We start from the raw sequence: 20,215 nt of genomic DNA, 5'->3' as shown, positions 1-20,215 counted from the left end.
TAAATCAACTGGAATGAAAATTTTACACACTCTTTTAGCAAGCATGTCCACCAATGCCTGGCCAATCCTTCTCTTTTAGGAAGCATTTCCATCAAGACAGGGAAATAATCAAATTAACTGCAACAAATTTATTAATAGATCAATTTGACTGCCATATTAGATGTTACCGTCATTGCCTGCCCGTGAATTATTCCATATTGGTTAATATATGCAACCCTGGCAATGTTTTCTGGGATACGTCTGTAAAAAGAGAGAGATGAGGACTAAACACGCTGCTTTTACCTCTAGGAACTTTGGACCCTTCCATTTTCCAGGTACATCCCCCGAAATGAATATTGTTCACTGGCAGAATCTCTCTAAAGTAAAGATGCTGAATGAGAGTCCCTTGCTCATTAAGCAACTGACTGAATAGGTTCCAAAGAGAAGAGGCATTGGCAGTTAGAATGGAACACAGGTGCAGGACTCATGCTCACCTGTCAGTGCTATAGGGCAGGGGCCCCCAACCCCTGGACTGGTACCGGTCCGCGGCCTGTTAGGAACCGGGCCGCGAACCGACCCCTAGCACATCAAACGGCGTGTCTCCGGCGGGGCCCCTGAGCCCCGCCCCCTCAGAGCGACGTGGTGAGGGAGCGGGGCTGCGAGCTCCGGGCTGAGCTCAGCTGCCTCCGCTCGGCGTGGAGCTCCCAGCCCCGCCCCCTCACTACACGGCTCTGAGCGGGACGGAGCTCAGGCCCCGCCGGAGGCATGCTGCAGATGTCGGGCGAGGCGCTGAGGCTCCGGATGAGGAGGGAGCCAGGGGTAAGAGGCTGGGGCCAGGGGGGTTGGCTAAGGGGCAGGGAGTCCTGGGGACAGTCAGGGCACAGAGAGGGGGGCGGAGGTTGGGGAGGCAGTCAGGGGCAGGGAATGGGGGGGTGGATTGTGGGTGTTCCGGGGGGGTCTGTCAGGACTCAGCGGGGGCGGGGGATAGGGGTTGGGGCAGTCAGGGGACAGGGAGCAGGGGTGGGGTCCCAGGGTGGTGGGGGTCTCTGGGGGATGGTGAGGGGACAAGGAGCAGGATGGGTCAGGGATTCTGAGGGGGGGCAGGCAGTCGGGGGGGCAGGAAGTGGGTGGGGGTCAGATAGGGGGCAGGACTTCCACTAATTCTGCATTATGGTCAGTTGTATAATTATTTCATTATATATTACAATAATAATAGAAATAAAAGTACAAAAATAAATGTAATGCGCTTGAATCGTCCCAAAACCATCCCACAGGTCCGCGGAATTTTTTTTTTTCTACGAAACCGGTCCCTGGTGCCAAAAAGGTTGGGGACCACTGCTATAGGGGCCAAAAATCTAAGAGCAGAGGGAGCTTTGGCCTATCTCACACTTGGGAGATGAGACCCGGTGGTGGGAATTGTGGAGGCATGGAAAAGCTATTTCCTTTAAAGAAATTAGTTATTTCATCATAAAAGGAGAAAAGATGCTTTTTATACAAATAAAAATGCTCTACAGACCAATTTCTTTATGTTAACATTGATACTGATCTGTTCAGTATTTTGTGCTATTTTATTGTTTTGTGCATTGCAATAAAACAGCTGGAAAAGTACACATTTGCATATTGTTACACTGCCATTAACAGCATGTCCTATTACAACTTGTACTTGCAGTGCAACAGCACATTTAATACTCCTTAATTCTGTTCCTTTCACAGTGCTATTTGCTCTCTTCTAATTTTTATTTTATGTACCAAGATTGCAATGTTCATTTAGTTTAAAATGTGCTTATTCTTTTTAACTTAAATTTTACCAAACAAATACAATTATTTCTTATCAGCTGTCCATGTTGCACATAGCTTATGAAATGCATTAATCATTCATAATACATGAAAGTCTATATTTAGCAATGAAAAGAGGAATTGACAATACCAGAATATGTGAAATGTAGCCAAGCTAATATTCCAAGAAAAACCTTATCATTTGACATTTCCTGACTTTGGAACATTTAATTTTGTAACTGTAAAGAGGCATTACTGTAAGTTATTTTAGTTTAATCTTCCTGTGCTTTTAAGGCAAGAGAAGAAGAAATAACTAGAGTTAATCAGCTTACAAATTTCCCAGGCTTTACCCATGGAGTATACAAGTCTCCTGAACTACACTATTCGGCCTATAGAGCTAACAAGTTCTACTGGCAATGCCTCTGGAGTTTGTCATCTCCTTAGTTGGAAACTCAGCTGCTTACTGCATATACAGGCACAACTACCCTTTGCTCCAGAACTATTAAGCATCACAACTTAGTCACCTCTTGTTTCAATAGTTCAATTTGTAAATTATTGCAGTCAAATAACTGGTCATTTAATTACCAATGTGCCACATCCATCTTTAAGTATGCAGCTAATAATAGCTGAAAGAAATTTCTATTGTCCTTGCTTAGTCCTGCATTTTCAAACATTCTTAAAAGCAATATTTGTCCCAACTCAAAGAAGGTAATGTGCATTAACAAAACATCTATTTTTTACCTATAATTTTGTTTTCTCCAAACAGGAATCTGCTATTCCAGCAGGCTTAGAATGTCTGGGTTTGGCACTTTTTCCAAATCCTGGGGGAAGGCAAGAGATTCCTCTTCTCTTGTATCCCCAGAACCATCTGAATTGCTCCACAGGCCATACCACCAAAACTACAAAGAACAACAAAAATTTGGAGAGACATCAGGATGAACATTTCCCACCTCCAGGAAAAAAGAATGAAAATAAAATGTAGATGTGTCATCTCCTCTCTCTGACCAGAAAATCTGCAAAAGAAGGATCAACTGCCATCTCTGCGCAGCCAATCATTTACAACACCAAACACAGAATACCTACGACAATAGATAAGGGAGGGTGATGATGGAGAGGACAAAGAAGATGAAATTACAGTTAGGATATTACTGTATCAATTTTCTCATTCTCTAGCACAGCAAACCACTGCTCCATCAGTCTTGGAACTGAACAGCAGCAAGCAGTAAAAAACATCCTCGATCAGTTAGGAAGGAGACATGAAAACATCCCAGATGTAAACACAGTTTCAAGACAAATAGACTAACATTTGTACAAGGGAAGACTGAAGGAGCTTACTTTTGAAAGCAGCATCTGACAAAAGCATCCATGTTGTAATGTTTCATGAATGAGTGTATCGATGCCCAAAGGCTCTTAAGCAAAGTAAGTGGTCATGGGATAAGAGGAAAGGTCCTCTTATGGATTGGTAACTAGTTAAAAGATAGGAAACAAAGGGTAGGAATAAATGGTCAGTTTTCAGAATGGAGAGAGGTAAATAGTGGTGTCCCTCAGAGGTCTGTACTGGGACCAGTCCTATTCAACATATTCATAAATGATCTGGAAAAAGGGGTAAACAGTGAGGTGTCAAAATTTGCAGATGATACAAAACTACTCAAGATAGTTAAGTCCCAAGCAGACTGCGAAGAGCTACAAAAGGATCTCACAAAACTGGGTGACTGGGCAACAAAATGGCAAATGAAATTCAATGTTGATAAATGCAAAGTAATGCACATTGGAAAACATAATCCCAACCATACCTATAAAACAATGGGGTCTAAATTAGCTGTTATAACTTAAGAAAGATCTTCGCGTCACTGTGGATAGTTCTCTGAAAACATCCACTCAATGTGCAGCGGCAGTCAAAAAATGTTGGGAATCATTAATAAATGGATAAATAATAAGACAGAAAATATCATATTGCCTCTATATAAATCAATGGTACACCCACATCTTGAATACTGCGTGCAGATGTGGTTGCCCCATCTCATAAAAGATATATTGGAATTGGAAAAGGTTCAGAAAAAGGCAACAAAAACTATTAGGGGTATGAAACGGCTTCCATATGAGGAGAGATGAAAAAGACTGGGACTTTTCAGATTGGAAAAGAGATGACTAAGGGGGATATGAGAGATCTATAAAATCATGACTGCTGTAGAGAAAGTAAATAAAGAAGTGTTATTTACTCCTTCTCATAACACAAGAACTAAGGGTCACCAAATGAGGTTAATAAGATGCAGGCTTAAAACAAACAAAAGGATGTATTTTTTCACACAACACAAAATTAACCTGTGGAACTCCTTGCTAGAGGATGTTGTGAAGGCAAAGACTATAGCAAGGTTCAAAAAAGAACTAGATAAGTTCATGGAGAATAGGTCCATCAATCGCTATTAGCCAGGATGGGCAGGGATGGTGTCCCTAGTCTCTGTTTGCCAGAACCTGGGAATGGGTGATAGGGGATGGATCACTTGATGATTAACTGTTCTGTTCATTCCCTCTGGGGCCCCTGACATTGGTCACTGTCAGAAGACAGTTTACTGGGCTAGATGAACCTTTGGACTGACTCAGTGTAGCTGTTCTTATGTTCTAAATAACTGTCTGGCAAATCTTGAAAAGAGGCTCTGTATTTCTCTGCCCACTAAGCAGTCATTCCCCTGATGGAATGAGCAATGATACCTTTCCCCATTGGTTCTAAAGGTGATTTAGTAAGTGCTTGTAATACAAGATTGAAACTCCACTGTTCCACTGGGCATTGGATTGGGGACATTTGAGGCAATGCTGCTTTTAGAAAATGGGAGTTATGTGGATGAAGCAGATGACTAGAAGTAAAAGGATAAGACCCATGATTATCAGGACTGAGACTTGCAAGTTCAGACCCCTATGAAGGTCCAGAATTTCTTCTATGATGAGTCCAGAGCATTTATCTTCCTTCTCATGCACCATCAATACTACATCTTCCATATACCAATATAAGCTTGGCTGATGGAAGGTTTTCTGAATTTGAGAAGAAAGTCATCCAACTGTTGGGGGAACTAGGTTTTAGGAATTATGACTACTTAGATACCATGCAGTGAACCTCAGATGTGGTAGGTGTAGGTAGCTTAAGGGGACCAGTGAATAAGATATAAGGAGGTGGAATGTCCGCCATGGATACTACCTGTAACATACTTCAGTCTGGAAAACCAAGAGCTACTTGTTCAGTGATGGTCCTCAGATTACAAAATATCTTCGCTGTTCCAGGGTCAAAAGATATTCTTGGCAATCCAGCTATCATGAAGAACAACTGAAGACTTTAACATGCTGATGTCCGGGGCTACTGAGGAATTATTTGATTAGAGCTTGAATTTTGATATAAAAGTTCACAAGTAGGGATAAAAGTGCTCTTCACTACTTACTATCGTAGGAGTCCTAGTCATGGACTGGGAACCCAAAGTGCTAGATGCTGTACAAACAGAGAATAAAAAGACAGTCCTCTGCCCTAAAAAAACGTACAGTCTAAGTTTTTTTAGGGCAGAGACAAGAGATGGATACTGACAGACTGACAGGCGAGTACAAGGAAACAGTAAAATAATATTGGTCAGTATGATAGGCAGTGGTCTCATCACACCATTGGCTTAGCCTTTGTCAAAAAATTTGTAAGTAACACAGAAAAAGAATTTTCTAAGGAGAATAATTAAGTACACCTCTACCTTGATATAACGCTGTCCTTGAGAGCCAAAAAATCTTACCGCATTATAGGTGAGACCGTGTTATATTGAACTTGCTTTGATCCACTGGAGTGTGCAGCCCCCCGCCCCCCCACCCCAGAGCACTGCTTTAATGCGTTATATCCAAATTCGTGTTATATCAGGTGGTGTTATATCGAGGTAGCGGTGTATCTTTAATATATTTACAAGGAGCACCTCCCCCAAGCTTGAGGAACAGCAAAGTTGCATCTTTGAACGTTTAACAAGTGGACAATGGAGGCTGGCATCATGGGCCAACCAGAGGCTGGATTTGTTATCACAATAACAAATGAGACAATAGGTAGGGTTGGAATAGGCTGGAAAGGGCCTTGAGAGTTAAGACAAGTAGCTTATGTTTGAGACAGAGAAGGGGAACCCAAGCAGAAGGATGCAAAGAAAGAGCTGAAAGGGTCAAAGCAATGGGTTAGGAAAATCTTTGTAGCAAGATTCTGAATGGATATAATCATTGCATTTGTCAAGGCCAGAGAAAAGGACTTTTCAATAACTGAAACACAAGATGATGAGAGCCTGGACAAGAGTTTTAGCTGTGTGGATAGATAGATAGTAAAGGCCATATCCTAGACATGTTATGTAGAAAGAATCTGTAACATTTGGACATAGCCTAGATGTGATGACCTACAGGGATCTGTGTCAAGATGATGCCCAGGTTATGAACCTGAGGGGCAGGCAAGCAAGCTGATGATGTTTTCCACAGTGATTGTGAAAAGAGGTAGCAGAGAGCTGTTGTTTTTTGGTTGGTTGGTTTGGGATTTTCTTTGGGGTGGAGGGGTGTTAAGAGCTCTGTTTTATCCACGTTGAGCTTGAGCTGATGGCTAGACATTGACAGGAAGATGTCAGAGAGACACTCTGAGATTTTGGTTTGGTCAGAAGCAGACAGGTCTGGAGTAGAGACGTAGATCTGTGAGTCAGCAACATACAGATGGTAGCTGAATTTGTCTTTGAGATAAGACATAGAGGGTTAAGAGGAGAGGACCAAGGATACACAGAGATAAGATATAGAGCAGGGATCGGCAACCTTTGGCACATGGCTCGCTAGGGTAAGCACCCTGGTAGGCCGGGCCAGTTTGTTTACCTGCTGCATCTGCAGGTTCAGCTGATCGCAGCTCCCACTGGCTGCGGTTCGACATCCCAGGCCAATGGGGGCGGTGGGAAGCGGCACGGGGCAAGGAATGTGCTGGCCACCACTTCCCACCACTCCCATTGGCCTGGAGCAGCGAACCACAGCCAGTGGGAGCCGCGATCAGCCGAATCTGCAGACGCGGCAGGTAAACAAACCAGCCTGGCCCACCAGGATACTTACTCTGGCGTAAGGAGAGGACCAAGGACACAGGCCTAGAGGTTGGATGAGGAGGATTCTCCAAAGGACACACTGAAGGAGCAATTAGAGAGGTCAGAGGAAAACCAGGAGAGAACAGAGTCACAAAAACCAGCGGAGGATAACAATTTAAGAAGAGCATGGCCAGTGGTATTAAAGGCAGATGACAGGTCCAGGAAGATATTGCTGGAGTATTTGATGTGAGATCTGGCTGGGCAAAGTCATTACAGACTTTGGTGAGAGCAATTTTATTTGACTGCAAGGGATGGAAGATGGATTGGAAAAAGGTCTAGGATGGAACTTGAGAAAAAGAACTTTAGACAGCAATTGTAAATAGTGTGTTCAATGAGCTTAGAGATGAAAGGGAGAAGGGGCAGTAGCTGGAGGCAAGTGGGGTCAAGTGTGGGTTTTTTTTAAATGGGAGACACTAAAGCATGTTTGTATTTTAAGGAGAAAGAGCAAAAGGAGAATGATCAGAGGTGTAGCCATGTTAGTCTGGATCTGTAAAAAGCGACAAAGAGTTCCGTGGCACCTTATAGACTAACAGACGTATTGGAACATAAGCTTGCGTGGGTGAATACCCACTTCGTCAGATGCATGTAGTGGAAATTTCCAGAGGCAGGTATAAATATGTAGGCAAGAATCAGTCTAGAGATAACGAGGTTAGTTCAATCAGGGAGGATGAGGCCCTCTTCTAGCAGTTGAGGTCTGGTCCAGACTCCAAAGAGAAACTGCTGAGCTTCAGTTCATTTGCAAATTTGACATCATCAGCTCAGGATTAAACAAAGACTGTGAATGACTAGCCAACTACAAAAGCAGTTTCTCCTCCCTTTGTGTTCACACTTCAACTAACCACTCAGTGACAAACTTGAAGGTGGCAATTTTACAATGAAAAAACTTCTAAAACAGACTCCAAAGAGAGACTGCTGAACTTGAATTAATATGCAAATTAGATACAATTAACTTTGGTTTGAACAGAGACTGGGAATGGTTGGGCCATTACACTAATTGAATCTATTTCCCCATGTTAAGTATCCTCACACCTTCTATGGGTCATCTCGATTATCACTTCAAAAGTTTGTCTTTTTTTTCTCCTGCTGATGATAGCTCATCTCAATTGATTGGCCTCTTACAGTTGGTATGGCTACTTCCATCTTATCATGTTCTCTGTATGTATAAATATCTTCTTACTGTATGTTCCAGTCTATGCATCTGATGAAGTGGGCTGTAGCCCACGAAAGCTTATGCTCAAATAAATTTGTAAGTCTCTAAGGTGCTACAAGTACTCCTGTTCTTTTCACCAGTAGATAGATCATTCTACTACGACCACCATTATATCTGTAAACACCCAAGAAAGAGATGACAAACTGAAAAATCATTGTCTGGAACAGATACCAAGCATTCCAAGTTATAAATTACACAGACCAATGGTGGCAGGAATATACTGGAGCATGACGACTCATATTTATGGAGCATAAGAAATATTGGGGGTAGGGTATATTTCCTAGATCTGAAAAGATTCAGTCTCCATCTTAAAATGAGTTTTGCACACTCAAAAGAGATTGAGGATAGACAGGTCCAGATTCAGAAAAAAATCTATCATTTTATCACCACAAAGAACCTGGAATAGAAAATAAAAACTCTCTCTTTTGATGGGACTATGTTAAATGGCTCTAAGAGAAAGGAGATTCCCTGCACAGTCCAGAATGCTTAGTTTCTTCATGCTGTCTTGAGGAAGAGGAGAGAAAAGTTAAAGGATAGCTACTGAATGTCTTGGAAAAGGCCTTTACCCTAAGTTTGCTGAAAATCTTATGATAGACTGCTCAGACAATTGATGGTGGAATATCAGATGCACAGTTAGGCCATAACATGCTTGTATTGCCCAATATGGCACTCAAAACTCCCACTGAAGTTAATGGGAGCTGCATGCGCTCAGCACCTTTGAAAATAATTATATTCCTTTGCTTAAGCAATTTTGAATGTAACTACCTCTGTGGTTGCAGGTTTTATGTCTTTGAGACAGACCATGGCTATTAAGTCTCATTTGGGATTTATACATTCTACAATGCCCCATGTAGATGTATTGTTCATTCTGGTGAGGCCAATACAAAAGATGTGAATGCTGTCAAGACATAGTTTCCACTTTATTTTACAGTCACAATGATGGCTAGTTTCATACAACATTTCTGCACTGTTTTACTGTTCATCACAAATTAATTTGAATAATAGTTAACGTTTCCCATATTATACAGCTATAAGTTCCTTTTTAATAGGGTATTTTAGAGGTTTCCTTTGGCAATCCCGAGTCCATTTTTCATCAGCCAGTTCACCATAAATCAGCTCCTTTGATTTATAATACTTACCTATCCATGAAACTTCATCAGCAGTGGTTCCCAGTCTGTTGACCAAGCCTCTCTAGTGCACGTAAAACTACTCCAGAAAGGAAATGGCTCATCCAGCTGCAAAAGACCACTAGTTGTAAAAAGACTCTGAGCTCCAAAGGGTTGCTCCTTTCACCATCCCATGACTCCGCTCAGTCCCTTTGAGATTCAAGGAGGGATGGGCAGACCAGCAGCTGCTGGCAGAAAGAAAAGCATTGGGGATGGGGAAACTGCCATGCTCCATAGCTAGGCTGAAGCTGGAGTGGAGAGAGTGGCCAGTGACTCTTTTCAGTCACCTGTTTGACTTTTCTTTGTGCTCCCTCCACTGCCTGTCCATCGCTGCTTCTCTGCTCTCCCATGAGCACAAAGAACTATGGATTCTCCATCAGCCACTGCCTGCCCCATGTCCCCAGCATGTATACTTCTGGTAAGAGAGTGGCAGTGAAGAAGTAGAAGAGAAAAGAGAAGAGCAAAATCAGGGAGCCGGGCATGGGGGAGGAGGAGAAAAAGACAGAAAGGAGTATTTGGAGAAAAAAATGGAGAGGGAGGAAGTAACTGGGAAACATAAACGGGGAAGCTACTGGTGAGGGGGGAAGTATAAGACCACAACATTTCAGTACAGAGTTGGTGGTTATTTTAGTTTAACATTTTACACCGCTAAAAGACCAAAGATGTCGCAGCTGTAAGTTTTCTAGCACTTTCAAAAGTCCATCACTCGGCAACAGATCTAGCTGAAATTTTTCAGCTGAAATACAGGGTTTCGTCAAGAACCAAGATTTTGTGGGAAAACATTTAATGATTGTTTAATTTTTCATCAGGAAATTTTGAAATGAAATGTTTTCATTTTCAAGAAACAAGAAAACACTATAGACATCATTCATTCTATTATGTTCAGTGGCAAAACAAATGGGGGTGGGGAGAGGGAGAAAGGGGAAAACAAAAATGTGTGATTTAAAAAAAAAACCAAAAATTTCATTCTATTTTGAAATTTTTCCATATATATTTTTGAATGAAAGTTTTTAATCTAAGAGCTTTTCCACTGGAAAAAAGTGTTTGTTTTCTACCAATTTTACTCAGACCTATATAATAGAGTGGAAACTACTACTGCCCTGTTCAGTTTGCATTCCCCCTACTCTCTCTCTCTCTCACACACACACCCCGCCCACCTCAACCCTACTTGAACTTTTGGACATGTAATTTTTCTCCTCAGCTGTTGTGCATTGTGAATGAGGACACGGAGGTATTTACACTGTTATTGTTTTCAAGACTACCATCAATATTAAACTTTGGTTCTATATACTGTTTTGTTTAATGCTGAATGGTACATAATCTCGATTTTGAAATGCTCACAATCAAGCCAAAGTTTATAAAGGCAGATGCAAAATTGAGATGGCATTATCTGAACATTTTCCTTCTGAGCAGGGTGCAAGTAAGGAGTCATCTACACAAACCATTTCTTTCAAAAGGACTGTTAGCACTTTTTTATGCATAGAAATGAAGTATATTAAAAAATTATCTGAGTGGGATCTTATCAGTGGGTCATAGAGATAGTGCTCCATTGTGATCAAAGACCTCTAATTGAATGTCTAATATGCATCTTTCCCTGTTAATAATTTATTTGACAAAGCAGTCTGCTAGATATACATACATTCATGCATATATTACACAAAAACTTACGTTCTACTATCATAGCCAAATAACATCTTTCAATTTCTGTTGGAGTTTAGAATGGACATACAAACCTTCATGTTAGCTTGTAAAAAAAAAAAAGAGTGTGTGTGTGTATTTTTTGTTGTTTTTGTTTTTAAACAACCCAAGAAAACATCACACTCACTGACGAAAAGTTGGAATGCAAGACTATGAAGACAACATCAAGTCAGGTCTGCAAACATTTGGAAACATGGGATGATATTTAGTTAACGCAGAATGAGAACATATCCTGGCTACATGGGAGTTCAGAGTTCTAACCAAACCCTTCCCACAGTCCTATGAGAGGTGGACACCTGCAGCAGGCAGCACAGATGCATTGACCTAAGGTAAGTAGTTTAAGGTCAGTTCATATTTATCAAATGAAATAAATAAATAAATAAATAAATAAATAAGCAATGAACTACTGACATTAAATAGGTATCTTCAGTTTCTGCAATTTGCTCTTCTACCCAGCCTCCACCTGACGGAGCTTATTCTAGAATACGGGTTTCTCAGCCTAAGGGATTGCAAACTGTCCCTGGAGGATCACAATCACCCTAACCTTCTCTATGGATACACAAGAGGGTAGTTCCGCAACTATTCCTGTAAACTGTTTCAAAATGGGTCACAGTATAGAAAAGAATGCCTCATTATTAAAGGGCAATTTATCCTTTCCCTGAGTGACGTTACACAGCTAAATTATTATTAAACATAATACAGCCAAACCACCCCTAAAGAACAGATATGCTGATTAGCAAGTTTGAAAGCAAGCAATGATGTCTGCAAATCAATGGTAAAACTAATATGCCCTTGCTGTCCTGCTAACCATCATAAACTAGAAATGCCTGGAAGGAATAGTAAGAGTTATTCACATTTCCTTGCTGTAGTAATTTCTTCCCCTAAATAAGGGAAAGAAAGCACCAGTTTCTCAGTCAGTGTCACATCCAACTTGTTCTCCTTTGTCATCAACATGCATGTTTTAGCTCAAATCTTTTGAAAACACTGGTAGATGTCATAGCATGTTTTGGAGGTTGGGTATTGTATTGCAGCCACATAGCAGAATTGGTATGTACAAGGAATTGCAAAACATAATGACAACTTTGTAAACTACAGATCTGTACAGAGCTCTTAGTGTAATCAGATGTATTTTTCATAACAGTTCATTTTAATCACATTAGGCAGGCAGATTGAAATGATGCAAAGTACCTCAATTATAATCTTTAAAAGCCCAAAGAAATGTAGAAAAAACTAAGAAGGAATATAAAAAATAATTTTAGATTAACTAAAATATGAAGATATAAAACTACCCTAACAATCACTACTGTAAAAATTTAAGTTACAACAACAGACTTGCAGTAAGATAAGTATGAAGACACTCACCTTCACACCAGACATGAACATTTTAAAGATAATAATTCATTCAGACATTCACTGCTACAGTAAAAATCAACCAAAGCATCAGTCTTTCACACGTTAGTAGTCTATATATCTTAATAGATTTGACCAGACAAAACACTAAAGTGTCTGAAATAAAATTTACATGGCACCTTAAAATTTTAAAATCTATTGTATGAAATATGAGATGTTTACAACATGCATAGTGTTAGGAGATTAAGTTTGTTGTTATCCTTAGTTTTCCCCCTGACCTTCTCATAGCAAAGGATTATCAAAAGTCTGTAGTTGCCCAACATGGACATCATTTAAAAAAAAGAGGGAAAAAAACCCCAACAAATTAATGGGGGAGTCAGTTTGGGTTGGGGCCCCCAGGAGACCTCAACCCCACAACAGAAATCAAAATTTGTCCCTTACTGTGATGTCTGGGTGAGAACCCTAGGGCAGCAGTAGGGGAAGGCAGAATCCCTGCCCCAAGAATTTACAGGTCCTGATTTTGCAAGCTACTCTGCACAGGCTGACCCTTTCAATGGATGTCACATGGGTTCAGGAATCCACTTGTACAAAACAGCTTGCAGGATTAGGGTCAAAAAGTCAAACAGGCAGAAACTGATGAAAGAAGCAGAGGATAGTAATAAAATACATCAATAAAGTGGTCAAGGTGGTCACTGACCACCTCTTAAGAATGCATTTTTTTTTTTAATAAGAAAGTTTTTTGTTTTGGTAAAATAGATTATGCCGAGCTGCCCATAACCTTTCTATATCAGCCAATTGTAGGAAGCCCCTTCCCAATTGAAGGAAGGCGGATTCCTAAAAAGGCATGTAGGAGAACCCCTCAAGGAAACCAAGGTGACCAGATGGGAAACGTCATCTTCCACATCCAGCTCTTGGGGGATGGGGCAGTCAGTGAGAACGGAGGAGACTCCTGTTCCATGGAATGGCCACTCAGAGACTGAGGTCTCAATACTAAGAGATACTCAGTACCTGACAAGAAACAGGGACTCTGGTACATCCGAGACAGAGAGGTCCCTTGAATATCAGAACTCTTGAAGTACTGCAAAGGACCCTAGTACCAAGACCACAGCCAAGTTTTGCCATAGCTGGAGCCAACAGTATTGGTAATGATGTGCATATTGCATGCATTGCAGATGCCAGGTGCTGACACATGCTCAGTACTGAGGATATCAATTGTACCGACAAGTCTCCTGGGGGAAAAAGAGAGAAAAATAATCCTTTCACCTAAAACTAACTATACTAAACACTAAACAGTAACTTACAACTATAAACTAACTAACTTTGAAGAAAAAGAAAAGGCTGAATACACTCTAGGCATTCCATTTCAGGGCGGGGCAGCAGAGAAGGAACTAAGGGTGGTTTGCCTGCACACCCCTATATAGCTGTAGTTTCTGTCATGATGGTGCATGTATGGGCCAAACAGATGCTGCTAGCTAGAAATCTCCTAACCAGGGCTCTAGAGGAGCATGTATATCTGAAACGGAGTCGCCATAGGGACACTACTCGAAGAATGTCTCTTCACACCCTGTCATGACACAGCACTTTTTTTTGGTTGTCAATTTTCTCATTTCTCCTCTTTTCTATTTTCCTAGTGTCATTTTTGTTTTCTTTTATTTGTTTTTGATTTTACATGCTTTCTGCTGACTACTCACTTCTTCCCTGCATCTCAACTCAGCTCATGTTCTCAGTCCCTTCTTCCACTCACAAGAAGGTTACCAGTTGCTAGGTGTACAGAATGCACTACTTCAAGCAGAGCTCATTGTTATAGGAACAAAGACTAGAAGCTTGGATGGGTGGTCTGTCTTCTGAGCAGCTCCTGCAGTCAGCTATGTTAAGAGTGACAACAGAAGTTGGCAGGGAAAGTGGCTGGCTTTTGAGAAGGCACCTGCTGCTTTCCCTGTGGACAGCACACCATGTTTGGGTGGATCTGCAACTTTCTCCACCTAAATTTATTTTTCTATGCCCCATAGCTCCTTGAACTAGTCTAGCAACCCACAGGTTGCAAAACATTCTGCACAGTGCAAATTTACATATTATTACATTAAATAGTTTAATTAGTTTTCATTTATAAAGTATTCACCCTTAATTTTATTATTTCAAATACTAAGATCAATAGTGTCAATAAAAGAACTTATTCTGATTAGTAAACTCCTTGCAAGTGATAGGGAAAATGCAATTTTTGTGATTAAGAACTCCTGACAGTTTAAAATGTATCCTATCAGCCTCTACCAACCTGCTTGTCAATGCATAAAACATAGATAATGGGCAGGTAGAGCTATGCAGGGCCGCCCGGGGGGATGGAGGGGGCAAGTGGGGCAATTTGCCCCAGGCCCCCATGAGAGTTTTTCGGGGCCCCTGGAGCAGGGTCCTTCACTTGCTCCGGGGGCCCTGGAAAACTCTCGCGGGGCCCGGGCCTCCGGAGCTTCTTCCGCTCCAGGTCTTCGGCGGCGGGGCGGAAGGACCACCCGCTGCCGAATTCCTGCTGAAGCGGGACTTGCCGCCGAAGTGCCAGGTCTTCGTCGGTAATTCGGCGGCGGGAAGCCCCTGCCGCAGGTCTTTGGGGCACTTCGGCGGTGGGTCCCGGAGCGGAAGGACCCCACGCCGCCGAATTACTGCTGAAGCGGGGCCCCTCCGCCCCCGAAGACCCCAGGCCCCCTGAATCCTCTGGGCGGCCCTGGAGCTATGTACTATTTTTGACTAGTTAGCACAGCTAGTTAATGGTTAGCTGATGTTTCATATATGAACCCAATTTTTCTGAAGTTTAGAAGTCAGCCATTTTCACAGTAATTGTCCTGAAACTAGATAAACAAGTTGTCTGCAAAGACAACTTTTTAAAATGTAGTTCTTTTCAATTTTTTCTATTTCATGATTATACACACCAATATTAGATCCTTATTCATTCAGACAGGACACTTAAATCTAGACTCCTGTTTCAACTAGATGTCTAAGCCATACTGACTGGTAAAGCTACGAAGATTACAACATGTGGTACTGTTAACTTGAAACTAAACTATATTTCTTATGGGACAGATATAACTTGAAATTACCTACCATTCCACAGGATAGTTAATTAACAAGCTTTAACATGATCTTCAAGAAGCTATCACATTAAAATAATAGGAGTGGAGGCAAAGGAAGCTGGAGATTAGTTTACATGTGATCACCAACTCAAAAATAAACGAGTAATTAAAAATGGAACACAGGTTGGTAAGTCACCAAAACTTACCATTATTTTAAATGTCTAGTCAGAGGCTTATGTGATCGACACTGGTGACGTCAAACCAGTATACTAATTAGCAAAGAAGCTAAGAATTGAATTGGTATAGAGACAAGTTACTCTTTCTCCTAATGGAAATCCCTGCAAGTTATGGTTGGGGTGCAAAGACTGAGCAAAATAGATAAAATATGAACTGTTGTTGCATGAACTTCAGCTTCCAATGTTATCACGTCTAGCATTTTCCACAAACTATATTCAATTATAAGATAATAAAGTCAAATATAAAAGAACACAACTGTTATAACAGTTTTAACAAACATGATGTCGTAGTATGTTGAATGAAAAAAACAGCATGAGGTTTCACGTTTTATTTTGAACAGGTAGATTAACAAAGCATTTAAAATCCTGTTTATGGAAGAAACCCCCCCACAAAATTTACCATGATAGAGATGAAGAAGATTGATGATGGAGTAAAATTCAATGCCTTTGTTACCCACAAGAAGTATTTTGAAATATGTAGGAAACTATTTGTTTTTAAAAGGAAACAAGTTAGGGAAGGACTTGGCACTAGTCACCGGGCCAAATTCTATGGTGACATGGATTCGGGGGGGGGGGGGGGGGGGAGAGAGAGTTAGGCAAACTCCTGCTAACCTAGATTCATTGTCTCTCTACCACTTTCCACAGCAAGTCTGTAACGACAAACTTTATAAAGGAAACGATGTTTCTAGAAGGTATGAAAAACTATGACTTTGAGACAGTAATAGCTCCTTTCAGCAGAAAAGGAAATCAGTGCTTTAGCCAACCAAGATCATTAAACCCTTGCTGCAAGAGATCCTGACAAGGATCTTTGCTGAAGTGCTATAAGGCAGACGTAGTATGAATTATTAGATGTAGCAAAGAAACAGGCCTAAAATGTAAGGGATAATGTTGAGGCCTTTGGGATAGCATTAACAGCTTGTCTGAAACATTCTGGACACAATTTCTTTGCCTCGTATGTAAAAGAGGAAAACTTTGACTTTCATTAGAATTCAAAAGTGTGAATACACTTGCCATACACTCAAGTGCAGGATGAGATCTGAAATAGTTTTACATATCCTACTAAATCCAATACATTGATCTCTCGACTTCTTCCAAATAATAGTTCATCAGTTGAACAAACAGAATAAGTATACTCTGGTGGCTAATCAGTATGCATGTACAGTAGACACTAGGCCAAAAGACAAGATTAGAAGTGCTGTGTGCCTATACAACAAAAATAAATAAATAAAACAACAGTGAGCTTCTGATGGGGACGTATCTTTGGATGCTTAATGATATCCTTATGATCCAATTGCAGTACATCTTCTAGTTTCCTTTCTGTTCCTACACTGGCTTTTAGTTTGTTCCCCGATCCAATTTCAGGTGTTTGCTTTAACCTAGAACGCTATATAGTTTGGGTTCTGTATACCTCAGAGATTTGGGCAGTTGTAATCAGATGAGGTTCTTAAATTAGAAGCTCCTTAGTTAGGAGGGGGCTAGAAACAGGGTGTTTTCAGCAAGGTGTCCCTGTTTTTAGAGTTCAGCTCATGTCATGCTGCAAGGCCTATCTGGTCACCCATGCTTGCATCCCCACCACCCCCTATAAAGGATTGATTAATTAACTGTGAGGGATCCAGAGGCTTTTTGAATATTGATCCAGATTACTCAGACATATGAGGGTCTCGGTAGCAGTTTAAAAGACAGTATTTTCTTACACTTATCAATTGCACAACTCATGCTATGTCAGCTTTAGCTAATGTGTTCTACTAGGGTGACCAGACAGCAAGTGTGAAAATTGGGACAGGGAGTGGGGAGTAATAGGAGCCCATATAAAAAAAAGTCCCAAATATTGGGACTGTCCGTATAAAATCGGGACATCTGGTCACCCTATATTCTACATACTAAAATATCAATTGCTTTTATCTGCTATGAAAGAACATTCCATTCTTTTAAAAAAATTATACATTTATACACCAGCAGCTTGCAGGAACATGTTTTATTCATACCATTCTCCTCACAGCTGCATTGCAACTGTAGTTCAACCACCATATTATAATACATCTTAGAAACAGTGACTGAGCAAAAGAATTTATCTACTTTCATATTTTAATGCAAAAAACCTTTACTTTGTACATGGGATCCAAAGCAAGGTTTTTGTTTTTCCTTCAATAAAGCAACAGTGCATTCCCCTTCTAACTTTCTCCTATAGCACAAATAAGCACTACCACAATTTTTCTCTTTGTTTTTCGTCTTGCACCTGTCATGTATAGGTGTGTTATAGACAAAGATGCCTGATGCTTGTTCCACACAGCTTATAATATAAAGTATAAACATAATGTGACAAGCAAAGACAACAGAGATGGAAAGGAAGAAGAATGAAATAAATATTACAACAAAAGATCAGGTGGTAGATTCAGTTAGTTGTAGGGTGACCATATTTCTCAAAGTGAAAACAGGACACTATGTGGGGCTGGCCCAAGCTGCTTGCCTGAGCCTTCCACTAACCCAAGTCCTCTCCTCCCCTCATGTGTGGGGTTGGCCTGAACCCCTCACCCGAGCTGCCTCGCCATGTGGGGCTGGCCCATGCCACTCACCCGAGTCCCACCACACAGAGCTGGTGTAGCCGCTTGCCACCCTGAATGTTCCTCCGTGCCCTGTTAGGGGGCCGCACCCCACTTTTTTGGCAGAACTGGGCATTTGCACCATTTGCTCTTGCCAACTAATCATCAGTTGGCAAGAGAAAGCAGGACAAATGCCCAGTTTTGACAAAAAACTCAGGACATTCAGGACAGGGCTTAAAAAAGGGAACTGTCCCATCCAAAACAGGACATATGGTAACTCTAGTTAGTTCTGAATGTGTTCACAATAGTTCTATTTAAGGGTGTGCTTTTATATGTATTAATAAAGCTGTAAGTGATATTTCTCGAGGCTGGAGGAGTGAGAGGTATTACAGGAAAAGAAACGATATGGTATAAGAAGAAAGAGGAGGATGACAGGGCTGTCAGGGTGTGAAGGAGCGCAAAAAACATGATGGGTTGGATACAGGGTCCAGAAAAGTCAGATGGCAGGATATGGGAAACATAATATAAATGCCTGTCAAATAGTAATCTTAGTAAAACTCTAAGATAAAAACAGTTCAGAGCCACTTGTTTCAAATTATGTTGGGAGACAACTGAGGCCGTGACAGCTCGCCTCTCACCCTAGACATCTGCGGCTGCTCCTATATGGCTGGCTATAAGCACAGGGGCCTTGTATACTAAGGCAAAAAGTGGGTTGCAGATCGTACTCTTTCCCTCTGGTTCAAGCTGCACTTCCCGAAACCATATTTGTAGATTATAAGGGCAAAATGAACCATTGTGATCCTCTGACCACCTGTATTACACAGGCCATAGGTCTTCCCTGTTTGAACTAGAGCATATATTTTAGAAAAATATCCAATCTTGATTTTAAAATTTCTATTGATGGAGAGTCCACCAAATGACTGTTAAAAATGACCTGACTCTTAAAAATCTATGCTTTATTTCTAGTCTGAATTAGTCTAGCTTTAACTTTCTGACACTGGATCTTGTAACACTTTTGTTTGCTAGGTTAAGGAGCCCTTTATTATAAAATTTCTGTTCCCCATAGAATAGAGATTCTTATATTCTGTGATCAAGACACCCCTTAATCTTCTGTTTGTTAAGGGCTTGGCTACACTTGCAAGTTAGAGTGCATTAAAGCAGCCCCAGACACCCTAACTCCTGACCAGTCCACACTGGCAAGGCACTTAGAGCGCCTGGACTCTGCAGCTGCAGAGGTGTTGCATTACTCTGCTTTGACCGGCCTCCGGAAACGTCCCATAATCCCCTTAAGTCAAGTGGCCACCCTTGTCATTGTTTTGGAATCAGCTGTACGAATGCGGATATGCCCTTTCAAAGCTCGGTTTCTGACAGCTGGCATGTTTATCTGCTCCAAGACAAAGCAAGCCATTAGTGTGGAATGTTGCTTGCTGTGAGCGTGAGAGGCGCGCAGGGGGGAAGAGGGTCTGAACTTACAAGACAGCATGCTGACACACTCTCAGCACCCCAAAAACCCACTCTCTCTCTCCCCCCACATACACACAACACACTCCCTGTCACACTCCACCCCACCCCCGCATTTGAAAAGCATGTTGGAACCAGTTGAACGCTGGGATAGCTACCATAATGCACTGCTCTTTGTGGCGTTGCAAGAGCTGCTAATGTGGCCATGCCAGTGCACTTCCAGCTGAGAGTGTAAACACTAGGCAGTGTTTTCCCTGCTGCGGTCTCTGAAGGCTGGTTTAACTCCCAGCGCGCTACAACTGCAAGTGTAGCCAGGCCCTAAAATAAATAGATTATACTCTGAGTCTATCACTACATGTTTTCCCACGTTTAAAATCATTCTCATGTCTCTTCTGTGCACCCTCTCCAACTGATCAATCAGACAAAGTGGGTGTGGTAATATCTTTTATTTGACCAACTACTGTTGGTGAAAGAGACAAGCTTTTGAGCAACACAGAGCTCTTCTTCACATCTGGAAAAGAGCACAGTGATTGTCTAGTTTTACCTCCATAGTTACTGGAGCACTTACTTCACTGGATGAAGTATGCAACATGTTGTGATAGGCACGTATGAGAGCTTGAAAGGTGTGCTGT

General features: G+C 41.4%; 1 protein-coding gene across 21 annotated transcripts in view; it reads right to left on the bottom strand.

Annotated features, from left to right (window-relative positions):
* WASF1 (WASP family member 1) overlaps window positions 1-20,215 on the bottom strand; it is a 189,569-nt gene that overhangs the window by 101,138 nt on the left and 68,216 nt on the right. Inside the window, exon 1 of one of the 21 annotated variants that reach the window (XM_039528352.1) lies at window positions 2,497-2,629. The exons of the other annotated variants lie outside the window; for them this stretch is intronic. The gene's annotated coding sequence lies outside the window, so the exon portion shown is untranslated. Of the gene's footprint in view, window positions 1-2,496; window positions 2,630-20,215 lie in introns of those variants that run through there. 21 annotated transcript variants of the gene reach the window in all.

This window comes from Mauremys reevesii, linkage group 3, assembly GCF_016161935.1.
Source record: "Mauremys reevesii isolate NIE-2019 linkage group 3, ASM1616193v1, whole genome shotgun sequence".
NCBI lineage: Eukaryota > Metazoa > Chordata > Testudines > Geoemydidae > Mauremys > Mauremys reevesii.
This window is presented reverse-complemented; position numbering and strand designations above follow the sequence as displayed.